The following is a 23144-nucleotide window of genomic DNA, read 5'->3' on the forward strand; positions in this document are numbered from 1 at the left end:
TGTTACTCTCTGTGATTAGTATATGAAAAAGAAGAGCAAGCCATTCAGAAAGCAAACTCCATCCATGAAAGTTTTAACCCATGATACTGGCTTTGCATAGGGAAAATTAAGTGAAATTGATTGCATTTTTATATCACATAGAATCACTATTATTCGATTTTAAAGAAGATAGATTACAAATTAATCAGCTGGTATATATTTGATTTGCAATAACTCAGCAGTGAACAATTTGTTTCTTCTTTTCAAGGTTCAAAAACAGATGGATTTTTGGAGGTGCTGCATGCTTCTATCTCCTACAGAAACTGTAAGTCATTTTCATAATATCATGCTGGCATAGAAACATATGTTATAAAGATCACAGAGTGGATTTTTTTGTTCAGAAACAATTTCTGTTGCCAAAGAGCAAAGAGTTTGGAAAAGGGAACTGAAACTGTTATTGCTTTGTGGCTTATTATATGGTATCTGTTCCTAACACATTAAGCATTCATAAAGAAAGAGGAGAAGAATTTTAGAGGGATTGTTCTCCTGTCTTCCCTTGGCTTTATAGCTTCTATACCTTTATTTATGTTTTCTAGGTTAAATCATAGACTTTCCTGTATGGTGCTTCAAAAGAGATATGAACTTTGCAATTGTTCTCATTTAAATGAAAGAGAAAGTTGTGCTCTTGGTTAGGTTTCAAAAGCAGTGCCAAAACCCAGGAGGTTGCAACTCAGCACAAGAGACAATTGTGAGCAATAGGTGTATAACTAATAGAAAGCATTCAGCTTAATTGTATGCCTTGTTGCCAATATCTCTCTTCATGGTCAGGTTCCTGCTGTTCCATCTCCCACCTCATTCTCTCCACTCCAAGTAGAAGGTACTTGGGCAAATGACTGGGAGTTCTCTTGAGATCAAATGATGAGGGCAGCCATCCTCCAAGGTACAGTTTCTCCGATATTTTGATGCTATGGTCAGTACATTCGATTCACTTTCTTACCTGCAAGACAGTGAGATAGCCTTGTGTAAATGGATGGATATGAAGCTGTAAACCGCACAGTTATTATAGAAACAGAATGTTGCCCACATGATATTGAAGAAAATAATACCAGTCAGGGGAAGTTTTAGAGTAACGCTTACGAAGAGCAAAGATTACAATACAGAGATGCTGCTTCTTTGTCTCCACAGAAGTTTTCCAGCTTCCACTCTTCTTAGAACAAATCACAAGATCCAAGTAGATTTGTTTCATAAAGGAGAGTACCATAATGATACCTAAATATTGATTATTTCAGTCTTTTACACATTCTTTTTCTCTCCTTACATGGATTCCAGGCTTTTCAAATATGTTCTGTTTGATATTCTTGCTTTACTTCCTTTCTTTTATTATCCCAGCTTTCATTTTGGCATCAATTCTGTTTTAACTTCACTGGAAATAAGTACACTGGGAAGCAAATTCTCTGAGACAATCACTGTTCCACTTGCATAAAAAAGCCTAGCACTTATTATTTTTTATGTAACTTAGTATGATACACTGGAAGTAAAAGTGAAATATTGTGTGAAATTTATTAAGGTTGCAATGGCAGTCTTCTTTTCCCTACTGCACAGGATGTTACTGCACAGGATGGCAAAAGTAAAATGATGAACATACACAGCTGCTCGACCCCACCCTCCCCTCCCTTTTTGGCACCCACTAAAAACCGAGCTGAGTTTCAAAAAAATGTTATTAATTTTTATTAGCTTCACCTCTGTGCCTGAGAAGATCATAGAGAAGATCCTCCTAGAAGCTATGTTAAGGCACATATGAGATAAGGAGGTTATTCGAGACAGTCAGTATGGCTTCACTAAGGGCAGATCTTGCCTGACCAGTCTGGTGGCCTTCTATGATGGAGTGACGGCTACGGTGGACGGGGGAAGGGTGATGAATGTCACCTACCTGGACTTCTGCAAAGCCTTTGACATGGTCACTCACCACATCCTTCTCTCTAAATTGCAGAGGTGTAGATTTGAAGGATGGACTGTTTGATACATTAGGAATTGGCTGGCTGGACGCAGCCAAAGGGTTGTGATCAATGGGTCTGTGTCAGGGTGGAGGCCAGTCACAAGCGGTGTCACACAGGGGTCAGTCTTGGGACTGGTGCTCTTCAACATTGTCATCAATGACATAGCCAGTGGCATCAAGTGCACCCTCAGCAAGTTTGCAGATGGCACCAAACTGAGCGGTGCAGTTGATACACTGGAAGGAAGGGAAGCCATGCAGAGGGACGTGGACAGGCTGGAGAAATGGGCCCATGAAAACCTGATGAGGTTCAGTAAGGCCAAATGTGGGGTGCTGCACTTGGGTCGGGACAATCCCAGGTATGTATATAAACTGGGGGAAAATCTCTTTGAGAGGAGCCCTACAGAGAAGGACTTTGGGGTCCTGGTGGATGAGAAGCTGGACATGAGCCAGCAGTGTGCACTTGCAGCCCAGAAGGCCAACTGTGTCCTGGGCTGCATTAAAAAAGGTGTGGCCAGCAGGAAAAGGGAGGTGATTGTCCCCCTCTACTCAGCTCTTGTGAGACCCCATCTGGAGTACTGAGTCCAGGCCTGGGGCCCCCGGTACAGAACTGGACTTGTTTAGCTTGGAGAAGAGAAGGCTCTAGGGAGACCTCATGATGGCCTTCCAGTACTTGAAGGGAGGAGGGGGAACAGCTGTTTGTGAGGGTGGATAGTGATAGGACAAGGGGGAATAGTCTTAAACAGAGACAGGGGAGGTTTAGGTTAGATATTAGGAGGAAGGTGGAGACACACTGGAACAGGTTGCCCAAGAAAGTTGTGGATGCCCGATCCCTGTAGGCAATCAAGGCCAGGCTGATGTGAGAACCCTTCTTTGTTTTCTGGCTCAAAGCTTGCTTCCTGATGTATTTCTTGTGATAAGACTCTAACTAATTTATTGAGGAGGTGAGTGATGGGTGCTACTGTGTGACGATCAACATCAGTTTGTAGACATTTGAAAACACCTTCCTTCAGAGCTGTTTGCCTCCAGATGAGAGTGTTCAGGATTGTTTACTGGCGGAAGATATGGCCTGTGACTAAATAGCTCCAGCTTGGTATGGGAAAACTGGGGAGTGATACCATCGTGTCATGTGAAAAACAGGATGAAGGTGGGCATCCCTGCTCCCTCTTATCTGCTGGCAAGGACTGGAAGATGGGAACAAAGGAGTTTCTGCTGAGATCCCAGAGCCAGTAGCTGCCACACCAAGGAGAGCTGACTCGACCACTTTGGACTTATAAATAAGTTTTTACTACCACTGAAAAGTTGTCATCATCAACAGAACAACAATGCCCGATGACCCACCACTAGTGAAGATCAATGAACTAGAAACCATGCTGGACCCATGGTGGTGACTATCTCCCTTTTGCTTCCTGCAAAGATTCCTTGCTTCTATTTCCTACCTTTTCTATCACTCTTCTTCCCTTCCCCATCTCCTTGAATGACTAGGATTTGTAATAATCTGGTTGGACCAACATTTGAACCGTTGTTCCTTAATCTCACATTGGGTATACATATATCAAAGAATCTCCTCTCCCTCCTATAAATTGGAGCAAGACAGCTGGATGTAGCTCTGGGCAGCCCGGTCTAGTGGTTGGCAATCCTGCACATAGCAGGGGGGTTGAACGTAGATGATCACTGTGGTCCCTTTCAACCTAGGCCATTCTATGATTCTATGATTATTCTTATTTTTGCCACTAGGACTACAATGAGATATGAAATATCATGTCCCACATTTTTTTTTTTAAATGCAATAGACTCATATTCATGGAGTCCTCAATGGTTTTTGTAAATAAGTCTCCTTTCTCTGCTCCAGATACTTTCATGGAAGAGTAAAAATGTTTAGGAAATGATGCTTATCTGAGGAAATGTAGATGAATAGCATAAGAATCTGCTTAAGCTACCCACTGTCAATCATCAAGCTTACATCAAGATAGTAAAATAGAATCTGAATATTGGAAATATTTATTTGGAGTATAATTAACAACACTGATGTATGCTTAGTTGTGAAAGATCACAAAAAATCCTGTTCTTCAAAGCTAATCCAATATTCTTTTCATCTGAGATAAAATTTATTAACACTAACCTTGGTGCAATTGAAAAGAGTTGAACTCCTGGAATGTGAATTTTGAAGCCCTCGTGCAAATCCTTTCCAAGTCAGTAGGTGTTTCTTCATTTACTTGGAGGATGCATAACATATGCCCCGATTCTCTGCTCTTCGGGTGCTAGAAAAAGCCTGAGAATGTCATGGGCTTATAAGTGATGTAGTACACTAAACAGTTGCTTTAGTATACACATTCTTCATTATCTTAATCTGTATTGCTTTCTTAATGTTGAATATAATATACATCTCTATTAAATGCACTACATAACGTCATATAGTGTTAAGAATAAATTGAAAGTGTGTATTATTGCTGGAAGTAAACCAATTCAGTAATAACCCCCTGTTGCTTTAGCGCTCCACATGATTACACATTGTTTCTATTTCCAACTTATTTTTCATAGTCCTCCTACAAAGTACTTTAAAAAGATACACATATGATGTTTTTGAGGGGGTTGCTGTCACAATAAAAGATATGTTAGAATGAAAGTTCCTGTATTCTAATTAAGGAAGGTTAAGGAAGTTTGTTCCAGTGTAAGAATTCACCTATAAGAGTTCACTGTATTATATGGCGAATAATTTTAATAAACAGAAAATTGTTGCTCCTTTTGACACCAGTTGTCAACTTCCAGTCAACATAATTTCAGCAGTAAGTAGTAAGCCTCAAGATCATGAACTGGTGTGTATTTTGTACACTTAATTTTGAGATAGTAAATAATTAAAAAAATATATTTTAGTGTAACTTTTAGACTCTTCCAGAACATGAGACTTGATAGACCCATGTACATTGAGGAACGGTGTTTAGACACCTTGGTCTCCAATAAGACTGGAAAGCAGATCCACCAAGCTAAATAAATACTTCTTTTGAGTGCTGTTCTAAAATGTTTTCTGAGTCTTGAGGGACTGCAGATACAATGCAACAAATGTCTCTCCTCCTAATCTATATATATATTGTTCATGAGAAAAGGAGGTTATGCTTTTGTTTCTAGAAACTATACATTAAATATTTCCTCTATTTAGATAGAACACTGCTAAGGATCTGAGCAGACAAAATAATATCACAAATTTGCTATCTTTCTGTCTGTATCACGATTCAGGATGATGGAGTACAGGTGATCTTCATTAAATGTTCATAGAAAATCTCAATGAAGAATACCCCATTATCTTCTTAGGTGGCCCAATTTAAGATATGGTGGAGAATGCCCATGTAATTTTTATTCATGCTCAGTTCATGAGTATGATTATGCCTCATTGCCTCATTTGATTAATGAAATCAGTATTTCTTTATTCTTCCTTATTCACCTTGCAGTCCTAAGTGTTGAGCATTGTCAAAATGCAGCATTATTAGTCTCTTCCTTAGCAATTTTAATATACTCTAACTCAAATAGTAGAGTGGATTACAAACGTTATTGGTGATTACCTTAATAAAATGGGTGGTAGAATTTTCCTTGTTCTGCAATGTAGGCAGTGGGGCACAAGGATACCAGCCTATACAAGTATTGTGTAATTTAGGTGGTCAACTTCAAAATTTAGACCTCATTTTTCAGAAAACTCTGTTTTTTTCATTGCTCTCATTTCAAATAAATTTGTTTGCACTTCAATACTGAGTGACCTTGTGAAACTGCCTTTGAGTATTATATCTGGAACACCTTTCTCCTATTTTAAAAGTTAGTCACAATGTTTAAGTCATCTAATTTGTTTATCTTTCTAACAGCTTATTTTGACATAGATAGTATTGAATTCTCTGATATAATTTTCATATCCTGACAATTATTGAATATTCTGACATGAGGAAATTTCTATTTAATCCCATTTTTCTTGGATTCACACTGCGAGTTGATTTGAAATAGAAACACTCACATTCCTTAATTTTCTTAATTTCTTGTAGCTCTATCAGTATTTTCCATAGTTTTCTAATTCTTGTTAATAATTATGCTAAGATTATGATTTTTAAAATCTCTTCTGGCAGTGAGTTCTGTGGAATTACTGTGCATTAAATTAGAAGGTAATTCCTCTTTCAGGACTAGGTCTAGAATTAATTTCAGCAGCACTTTAACATCAGTGTTACACATACATGTGCTTGTTTAATAATTAATAAGTAAATTTCAAAAAATATATATTTTTTTGAGATATATGAGTTCTGAGGTAAAATAGGACTGTAATGCAGTACCATATTTACTTTCAGAGTCCATTGATGTTTCTACAATCTGCGTATCTGCATAATTAGAGGAAATATGTGTCTAACTTAGACATCTCCACAATTACTTTGGAGACAGCTGGCATACATGCTTTAATTTAACTAACAATCCAATATCTACATTAGAACAGTCTCAAAACTAATTGTTCTGTATTGTTTTGTTTTTTGCAAAATCATTCACATTGCCAATTTTTTCAGCAGTACATAATCTTTAGTTTTCATGTGGGGCAATTGCAACAGTATTAATTCATGTTATATTTCATGTCTGAATCCTTGCCAACACTGCAATCATTAAGAGTTATTGTGTGAATTTGCCAGTTTTGATGTTGTGAGATCTTTTCATTCACATTTGCTCCAGAATGTGTGCAAATCCCTGTGCATTTTGTTCTCCTAAGACAATATATTTTTGATGATGAAATTTTTTTGCAAAGTTTCTGTCATTCTATAAATCAAATTTCAATGACAGTAATTGTTTTGTCTTTTGGCACCTATGTAGCTATTTCCAAAATCTTTATATTTATCTTATTGATTCTCCAAAGTATACATGGAATTTCATTTAGTTGACTCAAATAACAATGAACAAAAAATAACTTGGGATATAGATTAAGGCTTTTGTTTTATATTTATGGAACAGCACTGCTAAGTTCATTTTATTGATGCATAGGATACACTTTACAAATGTAGATCGTGATGTGTATAGATGGCTTTCCTTTCTTGGTCTGGCATGGCTGCTTTCAGGAGGGTGTTCAGAGAATGCTGAGATTTCAAGAGAAACTTTTAATTGTCATGAAACTCTCAGCCAGTATGAAAAAGAACTCTGTAAACTGTGTAGTTACCCTAACAGTCTGGTGTGAACGGAATTTCTTGTTTGTTGGATAACTAGAAATGTATCTGTGTCAGTGTTTGCTAGTATTAGTCGGGAATAGTGCTAGGACTACTTGTGGGTGGGATTTTTGAAAGGACTCCCACTTGTCATAATTTTCCCGGTACTATGACAGTTCTGCTGACATCACTGGCAGCAGACTGGATTACAATTAAGCCAGGGAGCATATTTTCCATTTCTTCTTTCCTTCTTTCCTCTCTCCCTTCTTCCCTCCTTTTATTTCTTTTTATTGTATGAATGTATTTATTTCACTTTTGTAATAAAATATTTTTCCTCAGCATCTGCCATCTATCAACATCAGAGGAGTTAAACAAAATGAAACAAAACAAAACAAACAAACAAAAAAACAAAACAGAAGATCCTGTTATAGTTCTGATCTGTTATAGTTACAAAACAGCTAATATCAAAGGGTAGTATACGTTTAGATTTATGATATGCTTGAGTGAGCTTTTCAGCCTACAGTCAGAAATTACTGCTCTTGTCAGTATACACAGCAAAGATAAGTTTGTGCTCCTTTAATTTAGAACAGCCAGCTACTCTCAGACAGCAGTGCAGAATTTGGGTGCACAGATAGAATTGAAGATAAATACAAGTAGAGGAGCTCAAATTGAGCAATGCTTTCATAAGTTATAAAAGCAATTTTAAAATCAATTTGTCATTTGATCAAATTGCACTTCAAGTTTTGGAAGATAGAATTGAAATGCTGAGTCCACTTGGTGAGTTAAAATCCTGCTAACAACAATTCTGCACTTTGAATCCGATAGTATTTCTATTGTAAGTTCCGGATGGTTCTGACATACAGGCTTTGCACCACGGTACTTTGTCAAATCATTTGCTATGATTGCCTTTCTGAACTTCTCTGAAGGGATTTTTTTGGTACTCTTATATGAGATGATTGATTATGGTTTCAGTTGTTAAGATGTGGGTGCACAACTTGTCATGAAAATGGACAAATACATATATTGCCATAGCAGTTCCCTGGAAAATGCAGCATGACTTTAAACCACAGTTGTGAGTGCTGTTTGGGGTTTTGACAGTTTCAGATTTCCACATCCTATCCTTGCTTCAGTGGTGTATCTACTGAATTATATCAAAACTCCTTCCCTGAATTCCCTGTAAGTTCTATAAGAGGAGATGCCATTTGTTTCTAATTGCTACCCCATTAAACTACATCATGGGTGTATATCATTTTGGCTTTCCTAGCCTGCACTGAGTGAAGAGGAATCATCTTGGGCTGCATAGTTTCTCCAAAAGTAATGCTTCCTATTTATTTCCATGGAAACTACCACAGATACAAAGAGCACAATAATACTAATGGATAGAACAAATTCTCAGCCTCAAAACACTATTTTTCCACACTGTCACCACCATTAGTTATTCATTTTTGCTAGCAATTTAAAAGAGCCTGCATGTCATGCTGATAAAGATCTGCACCAGTGGAGGTGACACACTGTTGCCACTGCTGAAACTCACCACCCACCATTTCATTGTGCTCACATACAGGTTTGGTCTCCATAAATGTTCAACAAGTGTTGATGAATATCAGTGGATGTCACCTACATGGAGGTATTCACTTCCACACTTGTGCATCATATGCACCTTCACATTAGATGTCATTCTGTCAGACTGCCCCTCTGCTGCCGTCTGTCACTAGGCAACAACATGCAAGAGAATATTGGTGGTAAGGTTCAGCCTCTGATGCCACACCACAAACATCCACCTCTGACATTGTGGGCCAACATAATGAAAGAAGAGGCTTTACTTTCAGAGCAGCCCTTGTAAAATATACTGTGTTGTTAACATATAAGTAACAAAACATTTTAATTTTTAATATTTTTTTAAACATTAAAAAAAAATAGAGAGAAGAACAAAAACATAAAACTAGTGGAATATTTGACCTTGTTTTTGTGAAACAAATTCCTCAGGCTGATCTGGTATCAGTGGTTGCAATTCTCAGTGAGGTCTCAAAGTGCTCTTCTGTTTTTGATGAAATTTTACTCTTTCTATGCTTCATCCTTGAAAACTGTTGTTCAGATACACGTGTATTGCCAAAGAGTGATGACATGAGTAAGATGAGATTGAGAAGTGAAAGATACTTTTCTCTGCTAAGATAGAAAATGTAAAAGTTTGGTGAAGAGACATGATCAGTGTTATGAGTTGAATATCTGGTTGCAACTCTATACATTTCATTTGAAAATTTGAAGGTAATATATTTATATCAACTGAATGTTGTTTCACATGCATAAATTGATGATTTTTTCGGCAATCTTGAAACCTATTCTCAAATTCCTTCACCAAAACAGAAAGCATGGCTGTATATTCTTTGTTGTTCAGAGCCCTGTGGCTAGCCAGTGTATCAAAATGCATGCAATTATTTGCCATCACTTGAGTCAGCACTGTATAGCACTGCTCTCCCCCCATGCCCTACTTTTAGTTGACACAGAGTTAATAGGGCACTGATGGTTGGCTGTTGCTGAGTGATGGGTGTGTGCCAGGAGCCACTCTGAGGGAACAGCAGCTGGCTTTATAGAGCGAGGAGTGGGGCAGGCTGCACTGTGAGCTGTGCTGGGCCACAAGTGGCCCACGGGCCCCACATTGGCCATGCCTGAACAGTACGTTTCCTTTTGTAGTTTCTGTGCACACAGGCTAAAGGCCACCTTGAACCCAGCTGCACATTTTGCAATCTGCAGCACTGGGAGGGAGGGCTGAGGGTCTCTTCAGAGGGAAAAACATAGTAAGAACAATGAGAGAAATACAGAAAGTCAGAAGAGTGCAGAACAGTACTTCTTTCCATCTGCAGGCAGGGCTCTTAAGAGTCACCTCCCAGCAGTTTAGTGTCCCTGTTTTGTAGAGTTCAGAGGCCGGAGTCTTTCCAAACTCCTACACTTCGATTCTAGGATACCAGTTCAGATCCAGCTGTAACATCCCACACATGAAAGGAGGGAAGTGTGACCAGATTAGCACAACCTCCCCCACCTTGTTAGATTGAAGTGAAAGTAAAAATCTAGGTCCAAACACAACCAACAGCTTTAATGAGCATCTCCATACTATAATTATCTTAAAAAGTATTGGCACTCTCACAATTATAACTATCTAAGCTGGGTGGCTAAACTATGTGACTTTATAAGAAATTGAAACAAGACTTGCTTTACCTAACAACTTTGTGAGAGAGAAAGAAAAGAGAAATGAAGCTGTGGGGGAAAAAGAGACAGACAGAGAAAGAGATCACCAATCTGGGTTCCAGCACTGATCCAGCCAGTGTGGCTGAGTGAGGTCCTCAGTCTGTGAGAGTTCTCATCCAGAAGTTCCAAACTCTCTAAGCCTCAAAGCCTCCCCAGATTTCTCTTGGGTATCCTTCTATGCTACCTAGATTTATGGGGTTCATTGTCAACAATTTGGCCATAAACAAGTTTGCAGTCAAAACTTTGCAGTAAACAAGAGATTTTAGGGCAGAGCAAAGCAGTCCTGTCTACACAGTGCTCGCTCCTCTGACCAGGTCTTCAGCCTTTAACCTGTTGTCATGGCAATGATCTCATCTTGCAAGTGTGAGAAAATGTGGGACATAACACAGATGAAGTCTTTTTCATTGATCTGCTATACCAGCCTCTTACTTAGAAGCTTTTATTCCATATGTTTTGTCCTGTAGAGCTATACCTTAAATGGGAACCATGGGGAAATTTCAGTGGACCATTATGTAATCCCTAGAGAAATATTCTCCGCCTATTCTGTTTCCATATGGGAGGGTAGTATTGTGTACAGTGCAGAATGGGGACTTTTCAGTGCAACTTGAATACTTTTCTCATGCAGGTGCGTAGTTCTGCTCAGCCTCAGAGATAATACATATTTATTTTCAATAAAACTACATCGAATTTCATCTCTGATTGTACGGTCCCTACTGCACATATATATAAATATTTCAAAACTATGAAGGAGGAAGCTGGTGAACAAAAATTTTGCTGAAAGTTATTGCATAGTAGTATTTCTCCTTCTATTCAATTAATAATGTGTTTCTCTAACACTGTTGGAAAAAAAAAAGAATATTTTTTGCATCTCTGTACTAACAAAATTCTGTTCTGGAATTATGTATTATTTTTTATGTATTTAGCATAGTGAAAAATGAGATTATTTGCATACACGTTAAATGAATACATTCTCAATTATAATACATTTAAGTTGTTTACAGTAAGTATCTGTTTCAATGATCATTGCTAAAATCATTATAATATTGTAATTTTGCTTTTAAATCAAGATACTCTAGAGCTAATATAATCTAAATACTTAGGTCTGCTATTTTTTTGTTTGTTCGTTTGTTTGTTTGTTTACTGTATGGTATGAGATTTACTTCTTATGCCATGCAAAATAACAACAGATTTTTCAGTATAAGATAGTAAGTCGTAAGATAATAATTCATTACATTATTGCCCAGTGACTGCCTCATTACTACTGTATAAGAATATATTAAATCAATAGGCATATTTCCTGCTAGTAAGTATATACGGTATCCCTACTCATCTGACTTGTTCGTTGCTGTTTCTTGGATTATAAAGACAAGATGACAAGGAGTGTTCTGTGATGAATATTCTTTTTTTACCTAGGGTAATTGCACTTAAAATTGTCCTTTGGGAACATGCTGCTCACACCTGTGATGTGTCTGTTTCCATCTATTTTTTATTTACTCTATAGATGTGATCTGTAATACCAATAAGGATGTAAAATATTAAATCTCCATTCCACAGAATTTCACTAATATATGATATAGGAAAAAACACTTTCCCAAATTCTAAATGGCAAAAAACCTTTTGATTAGCCTGATGACCTAGAACTGAACTTGGAATAAAACTGAAAATGCTGGAGGAAGGGTATGTTCAAACTAAGTGCATGTGGCTTTCCATCAGAAATATATTGCTATTGACCTGATGAACCCATTCACATTCAAGCTGATGGACCCATGGAAGATGAAAGTGGGGTATGGACATTCTTATGGAGTGTGTGAATTTCTTTCATTGTTCTCACTAGCAGGAGAGGAAAAAAATTCTGCAGCTCTACTCAGTGACTAACGTTTGTAATCTCAGAATTCTATTTGCATTTTGAATGACTTCTCCCGTTGCCAAATTTACGTGAATCTGGCCTATAAATTAAAGAAAGAGTAGGCAGCAGGGATGGGGCTGACAGATAGATGAACGGAAAAAAACATGCAAATGCATAAGCTTCATTTCCTCAGAAAAACAGACTAAAAGAGTGTCTGCAGGTACCTGTTAAAGGGGCATACTTAGCAGTAGTTTCAGAACGAGCACTAGTTCATATTAAGAGAGCAGATGCACAACAAATCACATGATAAAGGCCATTAAATTTCTTTTTGTGAAATGTTATTTTGAACTATTACTATCCAGGGTACACAAGAAAGAAACAGGTAGGGAAAAATGAGAAAAAGTCCAGTTCTGGAACAAAAGACATGTGAGAAGAGCACAAAGCTTGTGCAATAGGACTCCTGTCAGAACTTTCACTGAACATACTAATGCCAGGGGGTTTACTAATGACCAGGGACTTAACTTGAATTTTCAGAAGGAGAAGTCACTGGCATCTCCTGCTAACTTCAGATAAAACTGCATCTGAGAGAAATTAGAATCCCTGTAAATAAACTTTGTTCTCTTTATCGGTTAGAATGACAAGTTCTTATTGGCAAAAGAAACCACATGCAAATGGATCCCAAGATCTTTTCCAAGCTTTCCAAATATGCAAACAAATTCCAAACATGCAACAGCATATCCAACATACATACCTGATATTTTCCAAGTTGCACGCAAATATTAAATCACGACTTTCATCTGAAAATGATGTCATGTCTTGTTTTGTCATACTATTATTAGGATGAAATTCTTTAGATGGTAGGCATAACTTCAGCATGACCATTTATTTGTTAGTATTTAAATTTAACTTACTGAACAAATGAGTTGCAAAAGAAGAGAGAGAGCTACCCTTCTGTTCAGAAAGATTGGATAGTTAGAACAATGAGGGATATGGATTAGTGAACATGGTGGTGATGAGCTGATGATTGGAGTAGATGACCTTGGTGGTCTCTTCCAACATTAATGATTGTATGATTATATCATGGAAACAGGGTGGGATGAATCCCACAATTGGAATACCCTGATGGAGGACTACAGGCTTTTCAGAAGGGATAGACAGGTTAGGAGGGGTGGCACAGTTGCCCTCTACGTTACAGAGTGGATAGATTGCAGAGCTGTGTCTGAGGAACAGCCACGATCAGGTTGAGAGCCTGTGGGTAAAAGTCAAGGATTGGTCCTGTAAAGGGCGTCTGGTGGTTGCGGTCTGCTATAGGCCACCTGATCAGGGGGAGACTGTTGACGAGGCCTTCTTGCTTCAGCTGCAGGAAGCGTCGTGCTCACAGGCTCTTGTCCTGATGGGGGATTTCAGCCACCTGGATATCTGCTGGAATAGTGGCATGGCGGGTGACAGACAATCCAGGAGATTACTGGAGTCTGTCGAGGACAACTTCCTGGTCCAGGTAATGGATGGACCAACCCAACGTGAAGCTTTACTGGACCTGGTGCTCACTCATGCAGAGGAGAGCATTAGAAAGGTTAAGACTGGATGCAGCCTGGGCTGTAGTGACCATGCCTTGGTGGAATTTGTGGTCTTGAAGAATGTGGGCCTGGCAAAAAGCAGTGCCAGGACCCTGTGCTTCAGGAGAGCAAACTTCCGTCTGTTCAAGGAATTGATGAGCGGGATCCCCTGGGAAACTGTCCTTAAGGGCATGGGTACAGAAAAGAGCTGGCAGCTCTTTAAGGGCAACCTTTTGAGAGTGTAATGGCTATTCATCCCCCAGCAGAAGTCCAGCAGGGGATGTAGGTGACTATCGTGGCTGTGCGACGACCTGCAGCTTAAAGTGAGAGAAAAGAGGGAAATGTACAGGATGTGGAAGCAGGGTTGTGTAGCCTGGGAGGAACACAGGGCTGTTGTTCATGTGTGTAGAGATAGGATTAGGAAAGGCAAGGGGCAGATGGAGCTGAACTTGGTGAGGGATGTGAAAGATAACAAGAAGGGGTTCTACAGGTACATAGGCAGGAGGAGACATGCCAAGGAGATTGTTCCCCCTCTGATGAAAGGTAACGGGGAGCTGGCTTCCTCAGACACAGAAAAAGCTGAGGTACTCAATGAGTGCTTTGCCTCAGTCTTCACGGGTGATCAGGCTTCCCGTGTCTGTCAGGACCATGAGCCTCTAGGTGAGGGTGTGGGGACTGGCTTCTGTCCCACTGTAACCATGGAACAAGTCTGAGTCCTCCTCATGAAATTGAACTTGTATAAGTCCATGGGGCTAGATGATATCCATCCCGGGGTTCTGAAAGAGATGGCCGATGTGGTTGCTGAGCTGACCTCCATCATATTTGAAAAATCATGGCTGTCTGTGAAGTCCCCAGTGACTGGAAAAAGGGAAACATTACTCCCATTTTTAAGAAAGGGAGAAAGGAAGACCCAGGAACGTACAGGTCAGTGATCCTCACCTCTGTGCCTGGGAAGATCATGGAGAAGATCCTCCTAGAAGCTATGTTAAGGCACATATGAGACAAAGAGGTGATTTGAGAAATGGCTTCACCATTGCCTTCACAATGGCTCAGCATGGCTTCGCCAAGGGCAGATCTTGCCTGACCAGTCTGGTAGCCTTCTATGATGGAGTGACGGCTACGGTGGACGGGGGAAGGGTGATGAATGTCACCTACCTGGACTTCTGCAAAGCCTTTGACATGGTCACTCACCACATCCTTCTCTCTAAATTGCAGAGGTGTAGATTTGAAGGATGGACTGTTTGATACATTAGGAATTGGCTGGCTGGACGCAGCCAAAGGGTTGTGATCAATGGGTCTGTGTCAGGGTGGAGGCCAGTCACAAGCGGTGTCACACAGGGATCAGTCTTGGGACTGGTGCTCTTCAACATTGTCATCAATGACATAGCCAGTGGCATCAAGTGCACCCTCAGCAAGTTTGCAGATGGCACCAAACTGAGCGGTGCAGTTGATACACTGGAAGGAAGGGAAGCCATGCAGAGGGATGTGGACAGGCTGGAGAAATGGGCCCATGAAAACCTGATGAGGTTCAGTAAGGCCAAATGTGGGGTGCTGCACTTGGGTCGGGACAATCCCAGGTATGTATATAAACTGGGGGAAAATCTCCTTGAGAGGAGCCCTACAGAGAAGGACTTTGGGGTCCTGGTAGATGAGAAGCTGGACATGAGCCAGCAGTGTGCACTTGCAGCCCAGAAGGCCAACTGTGTCCTGGGCTGCATTAAAAAAGGTGTGGCCAGCAGGAAAAGGGAGGTGATTGTCCCCCTCTACTCAGCTCTTGTGAGACCCCATCTGGAGTACTGTGTCCAGGCCTAGGGCCCCCTGTACAAGAAGGATGTGGAGCTCTTTGAGAGGGTCCAGAGGAGGGCCACTAAGATGATCAGAGGGCTGGAGCACCTCTCCTATGAGGAATGGTTGAGGGAACTGAGCTTGTTTAACTTGGAGAAGAGAAGGCTCCAGAGAGACCTGATTGTGGCCTTGCAGTACTTGAAGGGAGTGTATAAACCGGAGGGGGAACAGCTGTTTATGAGGGTGGATAGTGATAGGACAGGGGGAATTTAAAACTAAAGTGAGACAGGGGAGGTTTAGGTTAGGTATTGGGAGGAAGTTTTTCACACAGAGGGTGGTGACACTGGAACAGGTTGCCCAGAAAGTTTCTGGATGCCCGATGCCTGGAAGCATTCAAGGCCAGGCTGGATGTGGCTCAGGGCTGCCTGGTCTAGTGGTTGATGGCCCTGAACATAGCAGGGGGGGTTGAAACTCGATCGTTGTGGTCCTTTTCAACCCAGGCCTTTCTATGATTCTTTGATAAGACAAAGAACCTTGTTTAAAAGCATAGCTTCAACTAGGCCAAAAGCCATACATGTGTCTTACCCAGGGACACAGAAAAATTCTGAGCAGTACAGCTGTGATTAGTAATATCCCAGTGCAAACTCGCCAAAATGTTGAAGACTGCTGAATGCCTTTCTTCCAGTAACACAAAATTACTGTTGATAAACTGGGATACTTTTCGAGCAAGCAGTAGAGATTTTCATACCAAATGATGTTGAAGGAAGACAGAAGGAAATTATGTAAATTAGCCTTCAGCCAGGACAGTAACTTTCACCTCTGTACTGTCAAAGTAACAATGCCACTCTTTAGAAAAAACAATAATACTGTCTCATCCTCAATAGATTTAAACACCTGGCATGGATACCACTTTATTAGCAGCTCAGCAGGAAGGCTGTCATCTGCTGAATTTCTAGAGGGATTTCATCTGAGCATTGGGTCAGCCTGATGCTAAGTATCTTTTGAGATCTGAACTCACAGCTTGAGGTGACAGAGGTACAAGTTTAATAGTCATGGTTAGGAAGTTCTTTCCATTTTGAGGGCTTAATTTCTGATGCTTATAACTTTCCAAACCATTAACTCCTGGAAATAACCTTTTCATACTTTTCATATCAAGCTGAACTACTTAAAAAAATTGGTTAAATAACTATTTGGTTGCTACTAAGTTAACTGAAAATAAGGTTAAAGGGGAATGAGGAAGAATTTTATATCACACAGGTTGTGCATTACAAAGAACTTTTGTTTCTGGAAATTATCAGTTTAATTAATATTAATGCTGACACAATTCAAGCTATCACAAAGCTTCTGTCTCTATCAGATAATAACTACCCCAAATACACTTTGGCTTATCAGAAGAGTCATATTTTTTGTCATCTTTTATTCCTTTTGTCTAAAAGAAATCAGTGGAAAAATAAAAAAAACAGAGAATATCTATTTTTGCTAGAGAAGGTAAAAATTGCCTTGCAAACAAACAAAAAAATGCCCCGGCAAAAAATGCCTGGGAAGAGATTTTAGTCCTTCATTAAGATAAATGGTAGAACTGCTTTTATATTATTTTTGATATTTTCTTGTATTCTGCCAACAGGAGAGCATGAACACAATACATTCTATAGTCTCAAACTGGATACACAGAAATTCCAAGAGTTTCTCTAAATTCTTTTGAAATCAAAGCAAATGTATAAAATCTTGTTTTTAATTCAGGATTACTGAAGCTTAAGGTATTCACCCCAAAAAACGGGCAGAGAAGACCAAATACAGGTCTGGGAAAAGAAAAATTAAAAGGAAAAAATATTTGCTAGGCTGCTTGAAGATAACTCATATATTACCTCTCCATCTGACACCACCTGACAAATAATTCATTATATACTCTACAGTCCTTCCTGCTTGTTTTCCTGCATCTACTCAGTCTGCTATACGGCTCTTATGCTCCTTTCAGAGGTTATTTTCTATCCATCTCCTTGCACTGTAAATTGACAATTGTTCTGCCTAGAGGCATGGTGATGGTCTCATTAAAACACCCAGGAAGTCATGGCTCCTTTGTTATTAGCAGCTGCATTTTCACAAGATATTTGAAAAGGCAGTTATTTAGTTAGCAATGATCCTATCAATATTAATAGAGTATGAAAATCATATTGAATAAGGGAAAATTCGTAGACTTAGCCTTTAATCATGTTTCCATGTAGCAGGCAACTAAGACTCATTAGGCATGCAATATAAAATCATTATAATTGGCAACACTGCAGGTGCATTCCTGGATCTTAATATACAAAGCTATTTAAAAACTACTGTAGTTTAGACTCTTGTTTATTGCAAAAGAAACGCACTCTCATCAGGTTTTCTAGCTGTTTCTTGAGCTGACATTACAAGGCTACAGACTTTAAAATGTGATCACTTATATGATACAAATTAAGATGACCTCTTGGTGTGTTGGTGTCTGTACCTCTTGAAAGACAACAGTTATATACAGAAAAATATAGAGAGAGGAATCACAGCATCCTTCTTTGATAGGTACTTTGATAGGTATGGGTGGCATTCAGAGGTAGTCTGGGAAGGAGATGCAGACAGTTTTGTTGTAGATAGATAGGACAGAGAAGCTCTTTGATTAACATGCTCCAGAGTAGCAGGCAGGAGGAAAGAAAAGATGAGAAGAGTCAAAGACATAACTTCTACTTTTAGGTTGGACTTCTGTAGGGGACAAGAGTACATAAGCAAACTGGAGATCCAGAATAATGTGAATTTATTTCCTGAGTCACGTGTACACCCCATTTCTCTATGACTCCTTGATCATCAGTGGATGGAGAAAACAAGTTACAGAAGATATTAAAGAATTGTTACAGAGGGCATTCCCAGAAGCTTCTGGGAGAAAACAGTGTGGGAGGCATTAACCAAGGAAACAAATGGCTGCTAAAACTCCTGGGCATATGGAAAATCATCATGGGAGAAACACTTGTTAACTGTGCTCCGCATGAAGTACAACTGAAATATGGGATACCCTTGCTTCATGCATGTGGGAAAATTTTCATCCAAAACACATCAAGGTTTATGTATGACAGCTTTCTCCAATAATTAAAAACTAGAAAAGAGATCCCGCATATCTACTAGCTGTAAAATCAGAAAATGTTTTCATAGCCTAACGATTTATGATTTTTATAGGATTACTATGATTTAGCTTCTTATAATGTTGGAGGGAGAAAAGGAGAAATACGCAGATCAAGATGTAGACAATGAAAATTTTAACACTATTTTTTTTCTGGACCACACAACTTGTTAACCCTTCTGATGTTAGAAACAGTCTTGAGATGCACTCTCAACCATTATCAATGTACAGACTGGGAAATAACATTTACACTTGCCTTTTTATCCAGTTTCAGTTTTGTGCAATATTGGGCGGTCAGATAAAGTGAAACAAGTGCTACCTCCCAATGTTCACTTGTAGCTTAGAGTGGAAACCATAATCCTTTCTTGGGCTTTTGATTTTCTCTCTGTATAAAACTTTGCTGGAATATAAGTTAGTTCCGGATGGAAAACTATTAAATAATTCAAAACCAAACTCCACATATTGTGCACAGTTGTCTCCTGTAGATACTGTATATACAGGTGTCAACAGTTTAAGGGCTGGTCCGGCCTGGTTCCGCGACTAGTGGGGCGGAGGGATTTCAAAAAATCCGCGCCTCCAGGAAGGGAAACAGGGGACCCCAAAATAATTAAAAACAGAGGCAACGATCTGAGGAGAAACAAACTAATTTACTAAATATAGTATCAGAATGTAAGATAACACACTATAATACAATATAAATCAACAATAATTGAGAGAAAGATTGTCCGAGAGCCAAAGGCCTTACGCTAATACTGAAGCCTTGCGTGCAGTCAGGCGCAGCAGCAGCGAGCCTATCCGACAGGGAACACGGCGAGACGAGAAGAGGGCCAAGTCAGATGACCTGCGCCTTTATATCTGTTCCCTTGAGCAGAAATGATAACAGTACTCGAAAAGGCTCTTGGGGAATGTAGTTCTTCTCTTCCAGACAGGTACCCGGAACTAAAGCATTTGCTCTTTAACTCCCAGTACACTGCATGATGTTGTGATGTGGAATACTGATAACCAAAAATCATAAAACCATGACAACAGGAATACATTTGCAGACCCTAATAGGCAACGAATTCCATATTTTGGCACTGAGGCTGAGTGCTTTGTCAGTCTTGAGCAATCAAAATTCAAATAGACATATTCTTCTGTTATTGTGGTTTGATTTTCTTTTTTGGTGCTGACTGTTTCGCTGATAAGTTAACATAAAAATCAGGTATTTTCACACTGCTCACACTTTACAATAAGTTCTTTTGCCAGTGGACACATAGCCTGGTAGATTATGATAAGACAAGGGAAAATGGTTTTAAATTAAAGGAGGATAGATTTAGATTAGATGTCTAGATGAAGTTTTTCACTGAGAGAGTGGTGACGGACAGGCACAGGCTGCCTAGAGAAGCTGTAGATGCCCCATACCTGAAGGTGTTCCAGGCCAGGTTGGATGGGGCCCTGGGCAACTTGATCTAATGCTTGATTTAGTGGTTGGCAACTGCTCACTGCATGAGGGTTGGAACTAGTCGATCTTTGAGGTCTCTTCCAACTCAAGCCATTATATGATTCTATAACATGTTATTTTCAGAACGTGATTATGAGCGTTCTTTTTTTTATTAATATATATATATATTATTTTATTTTATATGATAGGACACCCTATGTGTGGCTTGAAGACTGGATACCTCATTATAGAAGAGTTTGACTAAGTGGTTATCATTGATGTTTCTTGTTTCGTGATACTCCAGATGAGATTGTAAGCTGGACAGACTATTCTGGTAGACCACAATCCTTTCTTCTTGAAATCTTGTGATTTTTACCCAGCATGTGAAAGGAAATATTCCTATCATGTGAATGAGTTCTGCTGCCTTCTACTGTATGGTGGAACTATGTATTTCACTGGAGATCCTTGCTTTGGCTTTTTCGTGGAGTAAGTATCGGTTTTGGTAGCACAGTAATTAAGTAGAAAATTAAGCTTACTTATAATTCCAGTTCTTACATGTAGATAAAGCTGTTTTTTGGGAAAAGAATTGAAGAAATAAGCCCAGGATGGACATCTTAGAAACTGGAAGACATTTCTGTTGAATGGTCACAGAGATTAAAATTCTGTGGACTAAAATATAACTTTGAAATACTGTTGTCTTCTAGATGCCTTGTTTTTGAAATATTTGTTAAAGAGCTGAGATTTCTCTGGCTCTAAGTAACATTTAGGAAAGAGTTAAGTTTCCCTCTCAATCTCCTAGTGTTTGGGAATTGAACTAATTTCTATTCTGATGAAAATATTTTTAGCTTTGAATCGTGACACACAACATATGATAGATTTACTGAGCTCTTTGAAGGTGACAGAACACAGTTGCACTCCAGAAAGGTGTTAAAATATAATGGTACTAAAAGAAGGGGAAAGGACAGAGAGCGTGGAAGATTTTTGAATAGCGTCAAACTTCTTTAGAAACAATTTATGCTTCATCATAGTGTCTGTTTCCTCCTTGACACTTTTTGATGTATCATTTCTTGCTGTTAATTGCCAGTGAAAAGCATAGAGAAAGCATGAAGCTTTGGAATATGTGGAACAACACTCTTTGCATACTAGTTGCTGTTTACAGACACTATCATATATAAGGCACATAGTCTGTTTTGTGTGTGTTCACCAAAGGAACATCTCAATATGGTATTAACAATTAGTTTTTCTGTTTGTATGTTTGATAAAAATTGAAATGTTCATTCTCAGTTTTCTTATAGTGATGTTTAGAATGAGTGTTAGACCAAAACTCTTACAAAACCAGAACTCTTGGATGTCTGTAGCTAACAATAGTCATGCAGGTGAAGTTTATACTTGCGTCTAAAAGGTATTTATATACACAGTTGAAATAGATGGTCAAATCTCTGCATAATTTTCCTTGCTTTGTATAAAATTAATTTTGAAAATACAGCTTCTCCAAAGTTTTCAGTATTACTGAGAAATTACAGCTAAACAGGATAATTTCATTTTCTCCCTTACTCTTTCAGTGTTATTAATGAATGGTGACATAAAATGGAATTAAGCTCTAAAGGAGAGTTTAAGGAATAAGTGTAAAAATAACTGGCTTATATTAATTAAAAGTGAAATAATCATCAGCAAATAAGTATATTATAAATATTATTATTATTATTATTATTATTTTAAGGACAGAAATTTCAATGTTAAGTTACCATTCTGGCTTCTGTCTTTAATATATTTATATATATATATATATATATATTTATTTATTTTCATATTCTTCCATAGGATTCCTGAACCACTGGTGTGCATGCCAGTGTTTCTTGATTTTGCTGGTGGCAGTTCTGTATTACTACAAGACTGATTATAGCCCTAGTGATCCAAAATTCCTTGTAAGGTTGTGGCTGTTTAGCTGGTAGGTTGCATACATAACAGTTTGCTTCCCAACTCTCGTTTCCATATTCTTTTGTAAACTCTGTGATAGCCTGTGTTTTACAGGCAGATGGCATTTCTGTTGTCAAATTCTGGAAATGACTTTTCTAGAAATGCTGAACAACACTTTCTTTTGCTATGAAGAATTATAATTATTTTGACCACTGTAAAACTGCCAAACTGGATTATAGCTATTTATTTACCTTTTCAGTGGGCAACAGCTCTTCTTCTGGGAAAATGTTATAAAAAACTTATGGCAATGAAATATAAGACCCACTAGATTTCATCTAGTTCAAATTATTTTTTCAGGAGGATAGCTAGAACAAGGGTAAGCACTAAATGAGTTTCTTATAAGATTAGACTGCTCACGAAACAAATTGTCTAGAAATTAACAGCATTAATTAGGAGCTGAATTCCTAGAAGCGGCAAAATACTGACAACATTCACCTGGCATTCACCTGGAAAACATCTTTTCTATAGAAAACGCTTATGCCCGATTGGCTAGTACGCTGCAATGATACCACTTGGGAGGGCATTGTAAAAATAGTTACTTTTTGTTGAGAGAAAAAGCAGGAGTCAAATTGTATCAGGCTCGTTCTGGCACTGAAACACAAGACCAGGATAGAAGACAGAAAATTATTTTCCTGCTGTAGGGCATTGTTCTTAGTCACCTGATCTATTGTAAGTAGATTTAAGACAAACTGTATTATATTTCCCTTCCCTTCCTTTTTTTTTCTCTTGCTTTCTACACTAGCCTTGAATTGGAAAACTAACCTGGCTCTTATTGCCCTAGTTAAGAAACTTCCCAATGCACATGATGTATCCTCAGCAGTAAAATGGATATTAAAATTGAATGTAAGGATCCTGTATGCCACACTAATAGATGCACATTAATAGCTGTCTTTATAAAGTCATTAAATGAACAAATACAAATAAGTGGCAGGCATCAATTTTTAATATATGTAAAATTATGTTTCATTGCAACTAAAAGCTAATGAAATGCCTCATAGTCAGTGTTGTGAGGATGACATAATTCTGGAGAAAAAATTAGATTACTTATTCAGT

The 23144-nt window shown here is 38.7% G+C and overlaps 1 long non-coding RNA gene across 1 annotated transcript; it reads right to left on the reverse strand.

Moving 5' to 3' along the window:
• Positions 1-301: 301 nt before the first annotated feature.
• On the reverse strand, positions 302-19523 carry LOC112531953. Its single transcript, XR_003074146.3, has 3 exons — positions 19440-19523; positions 4095-4244; positions 302-976 (listed from the first exon to the last, which is right to left on the reverse strand). It is a non-coding gene; the product is annotated as an uncharacterized LOC112531953 (long non-coding RNA).
• Between the last annotated feature and the right edge of the window lie 3621 nt (positions 19524-23144).

Source organism: Gallus gallus, chromosome 2 (assembly GCF_016699485.2).
Source record: "Gallus gallus isolate bGalGal1 chromosome 2, bGalGal1.mat.broiler.GRCg7b, whole genome shotgun sequence".
In the NCBI taxonomy this organism is placed as follows: Eukaryota; Metazoa; Chordata; class Aves; order Galliformes; family Phasianidae; genus Gallus; species Gallus gallus.